We start from the raw sequence: 20,000 nt of genomic DNA, 5'->3' as shown, positions 1-20,000 counted from the left end.
AGTAACCGGGGGGACGGGAAGGACACGGGCCAGCAGACACGGGAGGAGAGGCCGCCGGCAGCGCTGGGTCGGGGATGCGGGAAAGGGTTGTAAATCATGGCCCTTCGGAGCCGCGGGGGAGAAGAGAGGAGCGAGAGCCTGTCCTGTGAGCCATTTTGCGTTTCAGGGGCGTTTGGACGTGTGTGTGGGGGGGCATGGTGAGGGAGAAGAGAGGAGATAAGTAGAGAGGGAGAGAAGATTGAGGAGGAGGAGGAGGGAGAGGAGAGAGAGGTAGGAGCGGGAGAAGGGTAGCGAGAGAGAGGGAGAAAGAGAGAGAGAGAGAGAGAGATAATATCAAGTTTTCTCTTTGGATCACGCGAACACAGTTTATATTATTCACCTTTAAGAAACTGATTCACTTTGCGTGTTTGATAATTGAAGGAAATGGACCTCGCGGGCCTTCCTGGACAGAGGCGTCGAGTCTCAATTAACCGCGCTAAAGTGTCTGATTCGCGGCCTGTCACTCACGCCTGTCGGCCTTTGTTCACGTTCGTCTTGTCGGGAGAGTCGGGTCGGCGGAATATCTTTAATAGCTTGTCGGCGTCTGTAATTATGTCTGCAGGAGCACCGCCTGGTCTAAACTTTCACACGCTCACAGTCGGTCATGGCGAGTGAGGGAGAGAAGGAGTCCCCGCCGTCCATGCTGTGACGTCACTAATTCGGTCCGATGCTCGTCCCTCCAGCGTGACGTCACAACTGAGCTCCTGGAAGTCGCGTTACGCAAGGCTTGAGAGGCCAGGTAGAACGGCGGCGGTGGGTGCTCATTACCCGATACCCGGGCTTTGAGGGGATGCCCTAGGGGGGAGAGAGAGGGGGATATCCTTCCAGTGATCGTGGTGCCAGGGGGCTGCCCGCCTAAGATAATGATGCGTCTTCGTAGGCCTTTGTATGTTGCTATGTTGGTATGGGTATGAGGGTGAAACACTGGGCAGTTTTTTTTATGCTGACAACAGATACATAAGACTTGTCCTGTGTTGTGGCTTCTTGTTCGTGCTTTCTTGCTCTAGCTTATGTCCCATTTTCCTCATTGCCATCCATCCCTTCACCCATTCATTCATTTCTTCCCCACATTCATCACCCGACCCTGCCGTCCCCCTGCTTCCCTCTCACTCTCTTCCTCGTACAAATACCTTACAGGCTCCCACGTCAGCGCGTTACCACTCGCGAGCCGGAAATGATGCCATGGAATGCCCCGGATGGTTTCCTCAAAATCCACATTCCTCACGATTCGGCTTCGCGGAGTCGCCGTCAGCACCCGACGTCGTGCCCGCCCCGCCCCGTCCGGTGGAGGCGAGGCCGTTATTTGGTCGGTTTATGTGGGTGTTGCAAGCCCGCGCGCCCTTACGAGTCCATACAAGTCCTTGTCCTCCCTCGCGCTCCCTCTCCTCGCATTCCTGTGACCCCGAGATATGGTAATGGAAGGAGGTGTTCAAGATCCATCCTACACAGAACTGACAACTTAGAGCCAACTCTAGAGACGCGCTCTGAACTTGCATTTAGTACGCGCCTTTCGCATAGGATGTTCACGGCAGGAATAGCAATGGGGAGGATGGATCTTGGAGGGAATCCTCCCTCTTCTCTGGGCTCGCCTTCCACTGGTCCTCCCCATGATGTTCGGGTCAGTGGGATTTAATGAACATTTTGAACATGAGGAAAGGTTGATTCTGTTTTCTGGCCAGAGCCGAGATAGGCCTATTTCGAGAGAGGGTAAGAGGGCAAAGGATACAAGGCCGGACGGAGGTGAATCTGTCTGGTCTGTGGTGGGCAGCCGTGTGGTCAGCCAGTGGGGAGGGGGGGCGCGGAGGGGGGCGGAGGGGGCCAGCACCAGGCGCTAATTGGGCATCTTGTAAACATCGTAAACTTTATCGCCCTTGATCTCGTGTTGTGGTGCGCTGCGACCGCGTTTCTGGCCACCGCCCCCGCCGCCCGCACCCCCCCACCGTCACCATCCCCGCCGCCCTCAACGTCGCCCTTCGCGCCCACAACGGCCACCACAAACGCCCTCGTCCGCACCAACTGTCGCCACCAGCGCCGTCATGCGTGGCCGGCGTGTGCAGCCGTCATGCGGAGGCCACGAGGGCGTCCTTGCCCCGCGGCTTGCATGATCCGGGGGCGACGTTTGCATGCACGGAATCCATTCATTAATCGGAATAGGGAGCGATTTGTGCCTGAATGGACGCGGCAGCCCGGTGACAAACCCCGGCTTATCCCCGCCACTTCGTTCCTAGTTGCTTTTACTTCTACTGCTACTGCTACCACTACTAATATTAGTATTACTACTGCTATTGCTACTACTATCACTACTACTATTGCTACTACTATTACTACTACTACTATTTCTTCTACTAATACTACTACGATTGCTAATACTATTATTACTACTACACCCACTTCTAATACTGCTACTACTAAACCTACTTCTACTACTACTACTTCTACTAATACTACACCTACTTTTACTACTACTACTACACCTACTTCTACTACCACTACTACTACTACACCAACTTCTAATACTACTACTACACCAACTTCTACTACTACTACTCCTACTACTACTACTACTACTACTACACCTACTTCTACTAATACTACACCTACACCTACTTCTACTACACCTACTTCTACTACCACTACTACTACTGTACCTACTTCTACTACACCTACTTCTACTACTACTATTCCTACTTCTACTACTACTATTCCTACTACCACTACACCTACACCTACTTCTACTACCACTACTACTACTGTACCTACTTCTACTACTACTACTTCTGCTACTACTACTACTATAGTTATTTCTATTACTACTATTACACCTACTTCTACTGCTACTACTAAAACTATACTACTGCTACTACTACTACTTTTTGCTATTGCTACTACTATTTGTACTACTACTGCTGCTGCTTCTATTACTGCTACTACTAGTAGTAGTAGTGCGACTACGACTATGATTACTACGACTACAACTATTATACCCCAACCCCAACCCCCACCTTCACCCCCACGACCACCTACACCCCTACCCCCACCCCCACCTACACTGCCACCTCCACATACACCCCCACGCCCACCTACACCCCCACGCCCACCTACGCCCCCTCCACCACCGCCACCACCGCCACCACCTACACCCCCTCCACCACCGCCACCACCGCCACCACCGCCACCACCGCCTCCCCTTTCTCTTATCCTCTGTGTCAATGAATGCATGTATTATTTAGGACGTTGCGAAACCACCGAAGCAATTCTAGAAATAGATGAGCTTAAGGCCACGTAGCGCTCGCCTGGCACTGCACATGCGGAGGAGCCATTCCATAAGGCTCAAGGTCGCGTGCTCGCCCTTAGTGCCGTGGTCGGGCGGCTGGACTCACGTGTGTACCATGCATGCGGATGTGATTTTCATGATGGTAAGTGACGCGGAGACTAGACACAGGAGATGGTACGTCGTGAAGTGTCGAGTGAGTTGGAAATGGTACGGCCTGTGTGTTAATTGGATTTGAGTTTGTCTCTTCGAAATATGGAGTAATAGTTATACAGAATGTACTGTCTCCGGGAAAGGGGAGTGGTCAGTGTGTGCAGAAAGAATGATGTGTGGAGTAACTGTTCATTTGCGTAAATAACTTTGTAAACCGTTATTCACAGTCGTAGAATGTCATTTCCTACAGCTTTATTGTATGAGTCGTGAGAACTTTGTTCGCAGAAAAGCTAAGGACGAATATTATGGCTACATTTACGAGTTTTTTTTTTATATCACAGAGACAAAAACAATTGAATGGACAAATACAGTTATAGTTGTTGAAAATGATGGTTGAATGGGGTCGGTTGAATAATCATGATTCAGTGTACAAGATGTGTGCTTTGCAGAGTGAAATATCGTGAAAGTATTTTTAGTTCTCTTTGGTGAAGGTGTCTGCCGTTTAACAAGTAATGGCAGTACGTGAGTTCGGCTTTGCGTTTGATATATGTGTTCTGTTTGTTGGTTCTGATAACAGAGTGGTGCAGGCCCTCTTTGACCCTGTGGCTTCACGAGGTCGTTTCAGCTTGAGCGAAGGTCGTCGTTGCAGTATATTTTAAAGGGACGGTAGAGGGGAGAGGGAAAGCCACGGGAGGATTGCAGAAGGAGAAAGAAATTGAAAAGCAAGAGAGAGAAAGAGGTGGGATAGAAAGAGCCCTCTCCCGCTCTTTTCCTTTCTCACTTCGCACTTTCTCTTACGCCCTGTTCTTCCGTTCCACAACCGGTTTGACTCATTCTGTCCGGCAGTGCATTTGTCCAATTTTAGAATATTAGTTGATAGACTGTGTGTTAGATTTTTTAAGCGTTGTTAGACCAGAGTTGACTGTCAAAGACAAAATGACGTCACGTTTTTCTATTTTGCTCATGGTGCCGCTTTTCTGATGTCTGACATGTGATCCGTGCAAGCGGAGGTGAAGGCGGAGTTGGAGTGGGTGTGGTGATGTATGTATTGGAGTTTGTGGTGCTGGTGTTGCTGTGACTTTGAAACTAAGCGGAGCTCCTAGTGAAGGTTATGCTAGTTGAGTCAGCTGGAAACACCAAGGCTGTAGAATCACCACTTATGTCCCCACAGAGGACTCGGCGTTACATACAGGTGTTCCATTACGGAAGAGAGGCGTCTGTCGCCGATCAGTCAGGAGAAAAAGTCCCCCGCGCCCAAAGCTGTCCTGAGTAAAAACGCCCGATTGACGGCCCGCGGCAGAGGGCATTAGCCGTGGCATTACACGCCCCACGCGTGATCTAAGCTGTGTTAACGTGTTTCTTTTTTATAGCCCTTTATAACTCGGTATGCGAGAAGGCGAGCCCCCGATCCCCACCCAGCCTCGCGGGGCGTCTGGAGCCCGAATTGGGCGTCTGGGAACCGTCGTGTCAAGTCTTATTGTCCACTTGAGAGATCACCAAAGACGACGTACTCTGCTCATCAGTTCCGGGTTTCTGCTTGCTTGCTTGCTTGCTTACTTACTTACTTGCCTGCTTGCTGCGCTGCCATAGTCTGCTCGAGCGTTTGTTCTCGGGTGGCAATGCAAACAGGAAAGTTCATGTTCTGATGGTTATGCAGTCGAGGTCAGCACTGGGAACGGAATACCACAAGACTTGCTCGTTCGATTTCTCATTTTCCTCGAAAGTGAGAATAAAGTTTTTTTTTTTTTTTTTTTTTTGAGAGGGGGGGGGTCATAATGCAACTGTCTGACACGTTTCGTCATAAGTTGATCGCGAAGTTCTAAATGCGGATGTTCTTATGTAAAATATCCAAAATATATATTCTTAAGTCATGAAGTTATTTGTGCTAGGCGGTTAAGGTGCAAAAAAATCACTTAAAAAACACTAGCACTTCAGGCAGTATTCGAACTTTGGAAAAAGGAAAACGTGTTAGTGAGACTTTGTGCGTTTGAATAAATGTATTATATAAATAGATAGATAGATATTTATGTATGTATATATGCTTATATATATATATATATATATATATATATATATATATATATATGGATGTAAATACGTATATTTACACACATATATACATACATATACATTAGTGTGTGTGTGTGTGTGTTTGTGTGTGTGTGTGTGTGTGTGTGTGTGTGTGTGTGTGTGTGTGTGTGTGTGTGTGTGTGTGTGTGTGTGTGTGTGTGTACATACATATATACATATACATATACATATACATATATACACATACATACGTATACATACATACACACACACACACACACACACACACACACACACACACACACACACACATACATACATACACACACACACACACACACACACACACACACACACACACACACACACACACACACACACACATACATACACACACACACACACACACACACACACACACACACACACACACACACACACACACACACACACACACACACACACACACACACACACACACACACACACACACACACACACACACACACACACACACACACACACACACACACACACACACACACACACACACACACACGCATGAAAGAAAACATACATTCAATTTAATCCATTATATCCAGCGAAGCCGCATTCTAGCCAACGTAGCATCAGTCCCACTGCTATTCATGATTGACGGAATTATCTTTTTTTTCCTTCGTTTTCCATGGTTTTGCAATATTGCCATGCTTATCACTTTCAGTATTACCCGGCTGTCTTTAAAGAGGTAATGGTGCCCCGGTGACTTATCTTTGTCATTATTAATGGTATTAGATGTAGCATGGCATAATGGCCACGCCTCGGGTCTCAAGGTTTTCCGGTGTATTTGTTGTTTAAAAGTATGCCTCCTGTCACTTGTTTTCCATACAGAGCGGCGCATCGCGATCGCCGAAGTGCCGACGCCATCGCTCATCGTGTTTTATGATAAAGTGAGCGGAATGCCTTCAGCGACCCTGCGTGTCCAGGTCAAGGCGATAGCGGAACTCTGGGTCGCTGTCTCGCGCGCAGCTGGCAACACTGGCGAGTTGAGAGAATGTATGGTGACTCTTGAGGCGTCTAAATATGGTGTTTTGATGGTGATGTTTTTTTTTTCTTTTTGATAGTTCAACATCCGTCGTGCCCCAAATGTTCCTCGTAAGCTATTTACAGACTCGTATCGCAGCCGGACACACAAACTGTAAAGATACGTCCAGTCCTGACGGCGTCGTTCACCAGCTGTGTCACTCCGACTTATGCGACGCTGTTGCCAGCCATCTGTGACGTTGGCTGGTGGAAGCGGCGAGTAGTGTGTGCTCCCGGCTTATATATGTTCTCGTTTCAATTATGTTTGGTACTTTTTGTTACAGTGCTATGCTGTCAGTGATATAACAATTGTGATGATGGTGTAGGTTATGTTAATGTTTGTGGTGACTGTGGCAATCAAGAACAATCGTCAATAATATTATTACTTATTATGATATATATTAGTATTGCTCCCATTAGCATCTTCGTCATCATCAATATTATCGTCGTATGTGTAAAGACATGAGAATTATTAATCATCTTTCATCATTATTGGATTTATTTTTAATCATTTGCCTCTCAGGTTTTACTGTTGTGTTATTGATCATTATTACAATGTTTTTCGTCGTTTATTACATGAATTATTATAATTGTATGTTGCTTTAATAGTATCAACATTGCGAGAGTATCGCTGACGTGACACACATGGCAAACAAAGATCGAAGTTGTTAGTCTCCTAACTGTCGCTTATGGTAGAAAGTAGTCTAGCATATACTTTATCGTATCCCCGCCAAGGTGACGGTGAGGCAGGTGGTGCAAAATGTTACGCCACTTCATCTGAGGCGCATGTGGCCGCTGTAAAGAATTTATCCTTTAAGCTTCTGTGTATTTCGTCTTCTTGGAGGATATAGCCACCTGGGTAAAGTTAGAGGCATGTGTAGAAAAATAGCGCGACGAGCGAGCCGTGTGCGTCGGATGAGAAGCGACCTCAGCCCGAGGCACTACGCTGGCCGGGGTTACTACACAGCTTCAGGATTCAAACAAAAAATGAGTTCACCGGTGATGTAGTGGCGCTCGCTGCCACACCCGGAGCCCCCGGGGACGCCCGCGATCTGAACCTCACATTAGCGTTGATGGGAACGCTGTGCCATTACCATTCGATCAGGACGTCCTGCCTCGCTCGCCATTCGAGTACTACTACCTCTAGCGCGGCTTTGAAGACTCGTCCGTTACTGATAGCCAGCTGATAGAAGAGGGCGCTTTGCGATTCCCGGTATTCTAACATCATTGTTAGCGAATTCCGGACATTGATATACTGGATTCCCTGGTGCTTTTGATCGAGGCGGTGCCCCTGGCACTGGCGCCACGCTGCACTCTGCGCACTGGCGCGGCTCGAGGCGACCAAGATAAGAGGTCGTCGTGCTAGCCTGCACGCTGTCAGCAGGGCGCCGTCCACTGCGATCACAATGCTTTGCCGACGGAATTGAAAAAGGAGTTTGTAATAGTGCGTGAGTGCTTGGTGAGCAGAGTGAAAGTTTGATTCCTAGAGGGAAGGTAAGCTTAAGGATTCTAAAAGAAAGGGAAAGAGCCACCAAGGCCAACACCATCAGCTGGTTGACAGAATGTTTACAAGCTCGCAATATTATATCAATGTACATGATACTTATTTGTGTATAAAATGATGTAGACACCAGGGACTCCAAAAATCATTTGCAACAACCATTTAAAAGGAAATCAATTCAATATGTAAATTTGCACGCATATCCTGATATGTGTTTTGGTCCTGATGACACGGACAAAAGACGAATTATTTTTTATTGTCCAAGTCTCAACATCCTCGTCTAAAATGCATTTCAAGTTTACTGCAGGTCGACACTTTGAACCTGCGAATGCGCAGTTAACCTCAAGTTAAGGCTAATGGTCTTGGTTCTCAGCTCTTTGTTATTCTAGTGAGTAGGTGGATGAGTACGATGAGTAAAAGGAAAGGCTTGGTCCCGAATGTGATAGTGTTGCATGTGCTCATACTTTCCCGATCCGGATATACAGAGCTGGGCAGGTGATGAATCAACCTCGTGTTTCCCAGCCAATCAAAACCTGTCTGAAGGAGCACGACGGGCCGGGGTGGCCTTGAGGTTAGTGGCAGATGGACACTGTGTTACTGGTGTGTTCCCTCTGCCTGGCTCAGTCGACAGCTCCGCCTCACATCACAGCCTCGTTGACTCACTCCTCCTTTGCATTAGGCTCGCCCTTCCCTCCCTCATGCGGCACTATCGCCTCATGCCGTCAGCCTGCCTCACACTGTCAGCCTGCCTCACACTGGGGACACGTCGCATCCTAATCCCGCGTCTCCCAAGGATGAGGGTGAAAGAGGAAGTGCGGTGAAGGAAGAACGTCATCAAAGGAGACCGCGAGATATGCAGTGGCAAGAGGGAAGGCAGAGGCTGTGGGAGAAACTGCGAGTAGCTAAGAATGGCCAGGAAGACAATGAAGTTCCACACGGGAGTTGAGAATGATTGTTTGGAGAGATTGAAGGTGTGTGAAGGGGAGCTGAGTGCGGCTTGAGGGGGCTCGAGAGAGAGACAGAGAGAGAGAGAGAGAGAGAGAGAGAGAGAGAGAGAGAGAGAGAGAGAGAGAGAGAGAGAGAAAACGAAAGCAGTTGGAATAGAGTTTATGAATAGACAGTCGCGTTAGAGATGGGCAGCGAGAATTTAGTGAGTATACGAGCAAGACGAAAGGGACATTCTTAGAAATTGGCCATGACAAGTGAGGCTGGAGTGAGGGTCGGTGTCCCTCGCTAATGGTATCCGTGCAGAGACTAAAGGAGCAGCGACCGGATGCGTTGCCTAAATCTCTTTTCTTATATCCTGTTTTAATTCGGTTTTGTGAATCAGTCTTCAGTGGAGACACTTGGAAACCTGTCATTGATGTCAAGAGGAGACCTCGTTCTTTCAGCTGTCAGAGGAACCATTAAGGGGAGGCTCATAAAATACACTCCACACTGTCTGCTAATCACCTAGGCATTGATGAATCAAAGTCGTATATACTTACCACCACATTGAGATATGTGGATGTATATTACTCCATTAACAAACAGATCGTGAAACCTGTCGCGCAGACATGCTGTTCCTAATCAAAAATAATTTCGGAAGATCGACAAGTTTTTAAATTCACGTCATCTACACGAATGGCGTCACGGGGTGGGGGGGGGGTCCTAGCGGAGGAGGGAGGTTCCTGCTGGAGAGACGCTGGCGGAGGCGACACCAGCAGAACCGGAAGGAAGGCAGACACTTCAGGGCGAGAGCGCAGGATCTTCGAGCGGAACAATGGCGTCGGGAGTCATGTTCGAGACTGCAATCGGAAGGATGGAGAGTCCCCGCCATCGCACTGAACAAACGGCCGCCTCGCAAGAACAAATCTGGAAAGTCAATGATTCAGTGTCCGCGGACGAACTTTGTCTGCCGAGGACGTGTTGCTCACCTTAATTACTTCTCCCCCTCCGTCCTCTCCGCTTCCCCTCCGCCTCCGCAACCCCCCCCCCCCCATGCTTCCCCTCTGCCTTCCCCGCTTCCCCTCCGTCTTCCCTCCGTCTTCCCTCCGTCTTCCCTCCGTCTTCCCTCCGTCTTCCCCGCTTCTCCTCTCCCCTTCCCCTTCTCCCCCCTTCCCTCCCCTCCTCTCCCCTCCTACGTCTTCCCTTCTCCCCCTCCCAGCAACACATCCCCTACGCCCCTTCCTCACTCCCCTCCTCTCCCCTCCTACGTCTTCCTTTCTCCCCCTCCCCACACACACTTCCCCTCCGCCCCTCCCTCACTCCCCTCCGCCCCTCCCTCACAACCCTCCGCCCCTCCCTCACTCCCCTCCCACGTCTTCCCTTCTCCCCTCCCAGCAACACTTCCCCTACGCCCCTTCCTCACTCCCCTCCGCCCCTCCTCTCCCCTCCGCCCCTCCTCTCCCCTCCTACGTCTTCCTTTCTCCCCCTCCCCACACACACTTCCCCTCTGCCCCTCCCTCACAACCCTCCGCCCCTCCCTCACTCCCCTCCATCCTGCCCGTCTCCCCGTGCGTGCTGGGAGATCAGCGAAGGATCTCGCTCACTTCCTCGAGCGTTCGGGGCCTTTATCCTTCGCTCATCCTCGGCTCTCGGGGCGCCTCTTCACCTCACGACTCTCCACCGAAGGATCGTTATTTATATTCCTTTTTGCGTGCGTCTCCTGCGTTATCCTTATCCGTTATCCTTCCTGCCCTTAAAAGCTTTTGCTTGTTTTGTTTTATCGTACGGTTCTTTCTCTCATTTTCTTTTTCTCTTTCTCTTTCTCTATGTTTTTTCTCACCTCCTCTTTCCTCCTCTCTCCTCTCCTTCATTTTTTCTATCTCTCTCTCTTTCTCCCTCTATTTCTCTCCTTCTCTCTCCTCTCTCTCTCTCTCTTCTACTCTTTATTATCTCTTATATATATATATTTATATCTCCCTATATATCTCATTCTCTCTCATTCCCCCTCTCTCTCTATCTCTCTCTCTCCTCTCTATCTATCTATATCTATCTCCTTCTCTATCTATCTCTCTCTATCTCTATCTCTTCTCTCTTCTATCTCTCTCTCTCTTTCTCTTCTTCTCTCTTTCTCTCTCTCTATCTTACTCTCTCTCTCTCTCTCTCTCTCTTTCTCTCTCTCGCTCTCGCTCTCTTGCTCTCTTTATCTCTCTATCTCTATTTATCTATCTCTTTATCTCTCTCTCTCTATCTATCTATCTTTCTCTGTCTATCTATCTATCTATCTATCTCTATCTACCTATTTATCTTTCTCTCTCTCTCTCTCTCTCTTTATCTCTCTCTCTCTCTCTCTCTCTCTCTCTCTCTCTCTCTCTCTCTCTCTCTCTCTCTCTCTCTCTCTCTCTCTCTCTCTCTCTTTCCCTCTCTCTTTTTTTCTCTCTCTCTCTCTCTCTCTCTCTCTCTCTCTCTCTCTCTCTCTCTCTCTCTCTCTCTCTCTCTCTCTCTCTCTCTCTCTCTCTCTCTCTCTCTCTCTCTCCTCTCTCTCTCTCTCTCCTCTCTCTCTCTCTCTCTCTCTCTCTCTCTCCTCCTCTCCACACTCTCACATCTCTCTCTCTCTCTCTCTCTCTCTCTCTCTCTCTCTCTCTCTCTCTCTCACACACACACACACACACACACATACACATACATATATATATGTGTGTGTGTGTGTGTGTGTGTGTATCACAGAAACTCATTTTCATAATATTCGTTCTTATCTAGTAATTCCCAAACCTCACATACATTCCCCCGCATCTTCTCCCTCGTGTTTTTGTTCTTGGTCCGTTTCTCTTTGTTTGTTTGTTTGTATCCCCATCATGGCGGTTACTAGAAAAGAGAATCGCATGTTTTGTTGGTCAAAATAGCCACTGCAAGAAACTCCAAATTTAAATAGCAATTCAATAAATAGAATTCAACGAATTTTTCGTTTCCACCTCTAATACTACGGTCCTAACTATGAAGTCAATTTCCTTTTTATTCTGGCTATTGTTTTAGTGTGACTGTCACTTAGGCCTTGTGTGTTGTATGCTACGCCGCCGGGAAGGCCATCGGCGCACCTCAGTCAGCTCTCTTGTGTTCAGTCTACCGGTAGAAGTGCACTGAGGATGAATCACACGATATGATAAACCACAGCCACAGTACAGACGAGAGAACGGTCGTGACCTTTCGACCTTGTTTTTCTTTAAGTTGATCAGGGTTTTTTTCTTGTTTTGTTTTGTTTTGTCTGGATGATGAACTTTCAAAAACGTTCGAAACGTGACGGGTTTTATTTTTTCTTTGTACTGTGTTTTATTACTGACTAAGAGTGTTCCGATGCAAACGGATTTCGGCCGGACAGCGGAAGGGCGAGGACTTCGGGCTGTACTAGTACATGGCATGCGATTAAGCAGGAAAGCAGGCCCGAAAGGAAGCAGATCGCGCTGCAGGTCTGGCAAGGGAACAGGCTGCTCTGGCCGGGAGGAAATGCCACGTGTCAAGGCGCAGGGGATCAGATAGTCCTTCCTTACCTTGGTTATGGTCCTTTCGTGTTGTGGTCGTGTGCGGTCGGCAGACCTGTTGTTATGGCACGACAGTTTTAAGTTTCAACTGATCTGTTTGAATGCATGCATGTGTATTAACATAAGACACTGTGCATGCATGTGTATACCTTATACATAGGAGACACTGTGCATGTATGTGTATACATGTAACACACACGCATTCACACACACACGCACGCCGCACGGGCACACAGACAAACACACGCACGCACGCACATACACCCCCACATGTATGTGTATATGGGTACTCTGAGAGACTGATTTACGGAATTTCCATGTAACAAGTTGAGTGTCACGACTTGAAATACCATCGGGAAATTACGTCAGTGCGGTCCGAGAATGGCCAGCGGGTTCTTTGTGAGGCGGTCGTATGCACCGATCAGGAGACTCGCAGGAAACGCGTCATGGCCGAGCCCTACGCTCGCTGAACAGACAGACAGAGGGAGGAAAGACAGGCCTTCAGGATGCGACTGAAACAAAGGGCACCGTCGGGGAGGTCTGAAGAGAAAAGCCATTATCAGGAGGGACCAGATTATCAGGTGGCCGGGGTTGAACCCTAAAGGAGGGTACGGATACACATGGCAGTGTATCAGGGACACGTATTGCCATGTACTAGGTCAGGAGCGCCATTAGGGAACATGTTCAGTGGGCTTCAAGATCAGGAGATTAAGGGACGAGGGAAAGAATTCCAGGGATCAGACACGGCCAGTGTGAAAGGAGTCGCCTTAATTGTGCCGAGGATCGAGTGTTATAAACTAGGATCTATAAATGTTTTTTGAATGTAAGACGGAGAGAAGAGCCATGGTAAAGTAGAAACACCAAGAGCCTGTAAGTGGACTCCTTAAGTTATGGGTCACGATGACCTCTTCCACCTCACTCTCTCTCTTTCTCTCTTTCTCTCTTTCCTTTTCTCTCTCTCTTCTCTCTCCCCGTTTCCCCCCTTCTCTCTCCTATCCCCGATCCCCCCCTTCTCTCTTCTCCCTCTCCTATCTCCCCCCTCTCATTCCCCTTCTCTCCTCCCCTCCCCTCTCTTTTCTCCCTGCTCAATCCTATAATATTCTGTTCATTACGAAACTGTATCTTACATATTGGCAGGAAAACATTACGACACTGTATACACAAGAGCGCCGTAGTCCTGGGAGCGAACAGCCCGCGTGACTCGAGTGCGGGGCCGCCACCTGCAATACATCCAGTGCGCCGGCCGGACCTGGCTCCACCCTGCAACAAGGCTCAGATAGTGCTAAACCAACACGGCCATTCGCTGAGCCGATGCTAGTGTGTTGTTGTTATGTATATCTCACCCCTACACGCTTATTTAAGGAGGCCAAGTGGTCAGTATCATCGTCGGGAGATTATTAGCGTCCCGGTCTTCGGAACATGGCACTCTCTTGAACCGAGGAGTAAAACATACCTTTTTACCACTCGGTCAGTTCTCTCTCTCTCTCTCTCTCTCTCTCTCTCTCTCTCTCTCTCTCTCTCTCTCTCTCTCTCTCTCTCTCTCTCTCTCTCTCTCTCTCTCTCTCTCTCTCTCTCTCTCTCTCTCTCTCTCTCTCTCTCTCTCTCACTCTCTCACTCACTCACTCACTCACTCACTCACTCGTTCCTTTTCTTCCAATGTATTCTAAAACTTCTGGATCATCTAGTTACCCCAAGAGGCAGGTGACATAGGGTAACACGACTATTTGCAAAGTCCAATATTTATCCTAATCGCAGGAGTCAGGATGGAGGTCAAAGGTCAGACGGCAAGTCGAGGTGGCAAGACGTGAGAGGTCAGTGTTTGGTTGGGTCCGTCCCTTGTTATGGACGCAGAGCAGTCCTGGCGCGGTTGCTTGGCTCGATGTTGGTTGACTCATGGCAGAGCGTGCGTTCATCAACAGGCGGGATGCCTTATGTTGCATGTGCAATATAGATTCATCCATTTGTGTAAGTCTTGTGCATTCATTCGGTATGTACGTTGCAAGGTGTATGCCTCGATACCTTGTACATATCCTGCTCTGTAGTGTGGGTGAATAGAGAAGGGGAGATGGAAGGAGAGGGAGGGTAAGAGAGAGAGAGAGAGGTAGAGAGAGATAGACAGAAAGAGAGAGAGAGAAGAGAAAGAAAGAAAAAAGAGAAAAAGAGAAAGAGAAAGAGCGAGAGAAAGAAAGCACATGAATAATATCAGCTATTGCGCCATCTATGAATTATTGATATTCCGCCATTGTTTTTTTTTTCTCTCTAACCCATAAGATATTGTCTTACTGCGATATTTTTTGTGATCAAACGAAACTGCGAAATATATTAGTCAACGAAGGGAGCTCTTGCAATCACACCTCAGCGATGAGTCGGGAAGTCTCTCCAGATTTTAATTGCTTTTTGATGAGCTTCGGGACTGAGTGTGACGTGTTAATGAGAGTTGCGAGTATGGTACGAGTTGCGAGCGCCTGGTTCTGTGTACAAATCTTAATAAAAAAAGCGAACTCGGGATAGTAGGTTATCCTGAAGAGCGAGTGCTAGTGTATGATGTCAGTGGAAGGTGTATCATACTGATGAAGGCAGAACCCAAGTATGAGTTGACTGACTGATTACAAATGGGGTCACTGCTTCCCTTGTCTTTTCTCTAATTACTCTTGCTCGTATCTGTTTACCATTTCGTTTGCCTTTCCTCTTGCCCTTTCCCTTCCTCTTCCTCCCTTTTCCCTATCTTTTCCCGCTTCCCCTTCCTCGTCTACATCCCCTATTCCCTTCCCCTTCCCCATCTTATTTTCCTTTTTCCTCTTCTCCTTCCCCATCTTCATCCCCATCCCCGATTTCCTTCCCCTTCCCCTGCCTCCTCCCAATCCCCAATTCCCTGCTTTCCCCATCCTCTTCCCTACACCCATCCCCATCTCCTCCCCTATCCCCTATTCCCTCCCTCTTCCCCATCTCCTCCCCTATTCCCTCCCTCTTCCCCATCTCCTCCCCTATTCCCTCCCTCTTCCCCATCTCCTCCCCTACCCCCTATTCCCTCCCTCTTCCCCATCTCCCACCCATCCCCTATTCCTTCCTTCTACCCCCTCCTATAATCCCCGCTTTCTTCTCCTTCTCCTCCTCCTTCCCATCCCCTTCCCTATATCCATCTCCTCCCTATTCCCATTCCCCAACCCCATTATCTTCCCCATCTCCCTTCCCTTCCCCTGGCTGCCGTATATGCCGTAGCAGCAGTTCAGACTCTCGTGTCCCTTGCGGTCGTGGCGTAGAATCTATTAAAGGGATTTCGTATGCAAATTGCACGGGATATTAAGACAGAAAGATGGAAACCCCGCGTGTCGTTGCTTCCAATAGGTTTCTTTACGGTTATCCGAGAGGAAATTTTGAATTGAATTTTTTGAATTATTTTTTGACAATTTTATTTCTTTTATTGGAATATGTGTTGTGGGTATTAAAGGATGAGGGATTCCGTATTGCTATAGGAGAATTGTTGACGCTTTGGTTGTAGCTGTAGATGTAGATGCAATGTTGAAAGTGTAGCCTCTAACTGCCATCTTGCCACCATTTACTTTTTTCTCATTTGCAGTTATTATTCCTTCATTCTCTATCTCTCTATCTAATTATCTATCTATCTATCTATCTATCTCCATCTTCGTCTTCATATCCATCTATCTATCTATCTATCTATCCCTCTCCATCTCTCCCTATCTCTCTTTTTTTTTCTCTCTCTCATTCTCTTTGTCTTATTCACACACACACACACACACACACACACACACACACACACACACACACACACACACACACACACACACACACACACACACACACACACACACACACACACACACACACACACACACACACACAAACACACACAAACGCACACAAACGCACACACACGCACACACACACACACACACACACACACACACACACACACACACACACACACACACACACACACACACACACACACACACACACACACACACACACACACACACACACACACACACGCCCCCCCTCCACACACACAAATACACACGCACTCACACACCAGCAGCAGACAAAGAAGAGGTCGTTATCTGCATATTAACGCAACCAGCTTGATCCCGGTTCCTGAGGCAGACCTCGCGTAACGCACGGAGTGTATACATTAACGTAACAAACAAAACTCTCTGCAATTGGCTCAGTTGCAGCAAAAGTGCAACCTTGAGCACATTTCTGCATTTCCGGGAAGAGTCTTTTCACTGGAGGCCGGGATGTGAGTGTACCGATGCGGACGCTCGCCTTAGTGACACGAACAGTGATAGTTTCTTGCGGGTTCGGGGCAGCGATGGGCATTCGAGGTGGTATTGCGGTGGTATAGCATTCGAGGTGGTATTGCGGTGGTATAACATTCAAGATGATATTGTGGTGGTATAACATTCAAGATGATATTGGTGGTATAACATTCGAGATGATATTGGTGGTATAACATTCGAGATGATATTGGTGGTATAACATTCGAGATGGTATTGCGGTGGTATAGCATTCGAGATGGTATTGCGGTGGTATATATTCCCTTGCGAAAGCGGGGCACTCGCTCGCCTGGTTCACTTTGAGGTAAATCTAAAGGATAAGCAAGCGGCGACAGTCCTTACTAGGAGGGAAGAGCCACGCCCAAATTTACACTCGAGAACGTCACTCCTTCAGCAGAAAACCATTAATAACCGAGTCAGTGTTTGGGAGGCGGCCGGCGTGGACACCTCATCGAAGCCTTACAATCTTCCTCTTTAGTCTCTCTCACCTTCGCCTCTCCCCTCCCCCCCCCCCCCTCCTCCTCCTCCTCCTCCTCCTCCTCCTCCTCCTCCTCCTCCTCCTATCTCTGTCTCCTTACTCCATCATCCTTTTTTTTATATCCCCCCTCCTTGTTCTTCTCTTTCTTCTTCTATTTCTCTTTCTCTTTATTCTCCTTTCCACCCACCTTCTCTTACTCCTTCTCCTCTACATCACCCTCTTACTCCTTCACCGCTCTATCCCCCTCTATCTCCTCATCTCATCCCCTCTTATTTCTCTTTCTCCTTCTCTTCATTCCCCTCCTCCTCCTCCTCCTCCGCACCATCCCCCCCTCCTTCTCCTCTTCACCCACCATCCTCTTTTCCCTCCTCTTTCCCCTCCTCTCCATCCCTCTTCTCCCTCCTCCTCATCATCACCCTTCACCATCGCCAACATCCTGTTCCCTCCCTCCTCGTTCCGCGTCTTCACGGCTCTCTTAGCCTCACTCTCCACTACTACACAACTGTCTAATTTTCCTCTCTACTCCTCCACAATCACTTCGTGTTTCTTGCTTGCTTTAGCTTCCTCTCCTTCCCCAATCCCTCTCCCTCCCCTTCCCCTATCCTTCTCCCTCCCCTTCCCCTCACCCCACCTCAAACTCCCTCCCTACCCTGAGCCACCCACCTATCCTCTTATCGCCACCTCATTCTGGTTATCGTATGCAATACAAAGCTCTCCTCACCTCAGCGTCTCTCCCTCTTTCCCCCCTTCCCCCTCCCTTCCCTCTCTCTTCTCTCCTTGCTCCCCTCTTCCTTCTCCCTTCTTCTCCTTCCCTTCCCCTTTTCCCTCCTCCCCTCCACTCTTTCCTTCACTCCTATCTTTCCCTCCTCCCCTTTTCTCCTTCCCTCCACTCTTCCCCTTCCCTCCTCACCTCCACTCCTCCCCTCTTCCCCGTCCCTCCTCCCCTCTCCCCTTCCCTCCTCCCCCTCCCCTCCGTTCCTCCCTTTCCCTCCTCCCCTTCCCTCCTACCCTATCCCCCTCTCCTTCCCTCTTCCCCTCCACTCCTCCCCTCCTTTCCTCTCCTTTCACCCTCCCCTTCCTTCCTCCCCTCCCCTCCTCCCCCCTTTCTTCCCCTCTCCCCCTCCCCCCTTTCCTCCCCTCTCCCCCTCCCCCCTTTCCTCCCCCTCCCCCCTTTCTTCCCCCTCCCCCCTTTCTTCCCCTCTCCCCCTCCCCTCCATTCCTCCTCCCTTTCCTTCCCTCTCCCCCTCCCCTCCATTCCTCCTCCCTTTCCTTCCCTCTCCCCCTCCCCTCCATTCCTCCCCTCTCCCCCTCCCATTCCTTCCTCCCCTCCACTCCTCCCCTCCCCCCTCCACCCCGTTCGCCAAGTCCTCCTTGAGTAGAGAGTGTTGCCACCTCGTCATTTTTTTTCTATTTTGAGTAGTGGCCCTAAGTAGAAGCTTTTCAGGTGTCCCGCCAGGAGTAGCCTCGGGGTGGGGGTGGGGGTGGTAGATCGGGCGAGGGGTAGGGGCGAGGGAGGCGGGGGAGGGGGGAGATCCTGGTACTTGGAGATTGATGAATGACTCCTTGTGGTGACTAGTGTGATGCAGGTGTCCTGATGGTGCGGCGCAGGTGTATAGGATTTTTTTCTTCGTGTTTGGATTATGTTGTTTTTTTTCTATGATGGTTACTGTCAACGGATTAATTTCTCTCCATCGACAGCATTCTGGACTCAAACATCATTATCTTCCTCATCTTCGTGCTGATCATCCGTGCTATCTGCATCAGCATACGCACCATCAACCCCCATCACCATACGCATCGTCATAAGTACCATTAAAGCATCACCATACACAATCATCAACCCCATCACCATACAACCAGCCTCACCCCATCGCCATACACACCCTCAACCCCATCACCATACACACTATCTACCCCTTCATCACAAGTACCATCAAACCCCTCACCATACAAACCATCAACCCGATCACCATGCGAGCCATCAACCATATACACCCTCAACCACATCACCATACACACCCTCAACCACATCACCATACGCAACCATCAACCTCAACACCATACACACCATCAACCTCACAAGCTTCATGGTGAGTACCATCAATCGCAAAAGCTTTCGCCAAACAAAAGAAGTACAGTAGACAGGAATCCCCCGAGCTTCCCTGTGCACTAAACATTACGTACTTAAGCGTAGTGTGGTAGTAATCGGCACTTCACGACGGGATGGTGGGCGGGGAAGTGTTGGCTTAGTGGTATTGTTCGCCGGGCAGAGGAAGTACAGCTTTGTCGGTGCTCTGGGGAAAGGGGTAAAGAGTGGGAGGTAGAGAGAGAGGGACAGGGAGGGAAAGGCAGAGAGAAGGAGGGAGGGAGAGGGGGGAAAATGAAGGGATAGGGAGAGAGAGAGGGGGGGGAGGGAAGAAGGAGAAGGAGAAGAAGAAGTAGATGAGGGGGTGAGAGAGAGAGAGAGAGAGAGAGGAGAGAGAGAGAGAGGGGGGGAGGACGGAGAGAGAAAGGCAGGAGAAAAGAAACCTAAACAAAAAAAGAAAGACAATGAAGCCAATAAGTTACACGCAATCAATCGTGAGAGTTATTCGCAGGCGAGGAAGTGAAAACGAGAGGGGAAAAAGTGCCAATAAAGAGAGGAAATGGAATAACTCGCAAAACCCCGAGAGAGGAAGGGGGGGGGCGAGGG

General features: G+C 48.9%; 1 protein-coding gene across 1 annotated transcript in view; it reads left to right on the top strand.

Moving 5' to 3' along the window:
• LOC122257129 (uncharacterized) overlaps positions 1-20,000 on the top strand; it is a 107,837-nt gene that overhangs the window by 4,662 nt on the left and 83,175 nt on the right. The window lies entirely within an intron of this gene.

The sequence above is a fragment of the Penaeus japonicus genome, unplaced genomic scaffold (genome assembly GCF_977035675.1).
Source record: "Penaeus japonicus unplaced genomic scaffold, GWHDUDI00000001_assembly GWHDUDI00000033, whole genome shotgun sequence".
Classification (NCBI taxonomy): Eukaryota; Metazoa; Arthropoda; class Malacostraca; order Decapoda; family Penaeidae; genus Penaeus; species Penaeus japonicus.
This window is presented reverse-complemented; position numbering and strand designations above follow the sequence as displayed.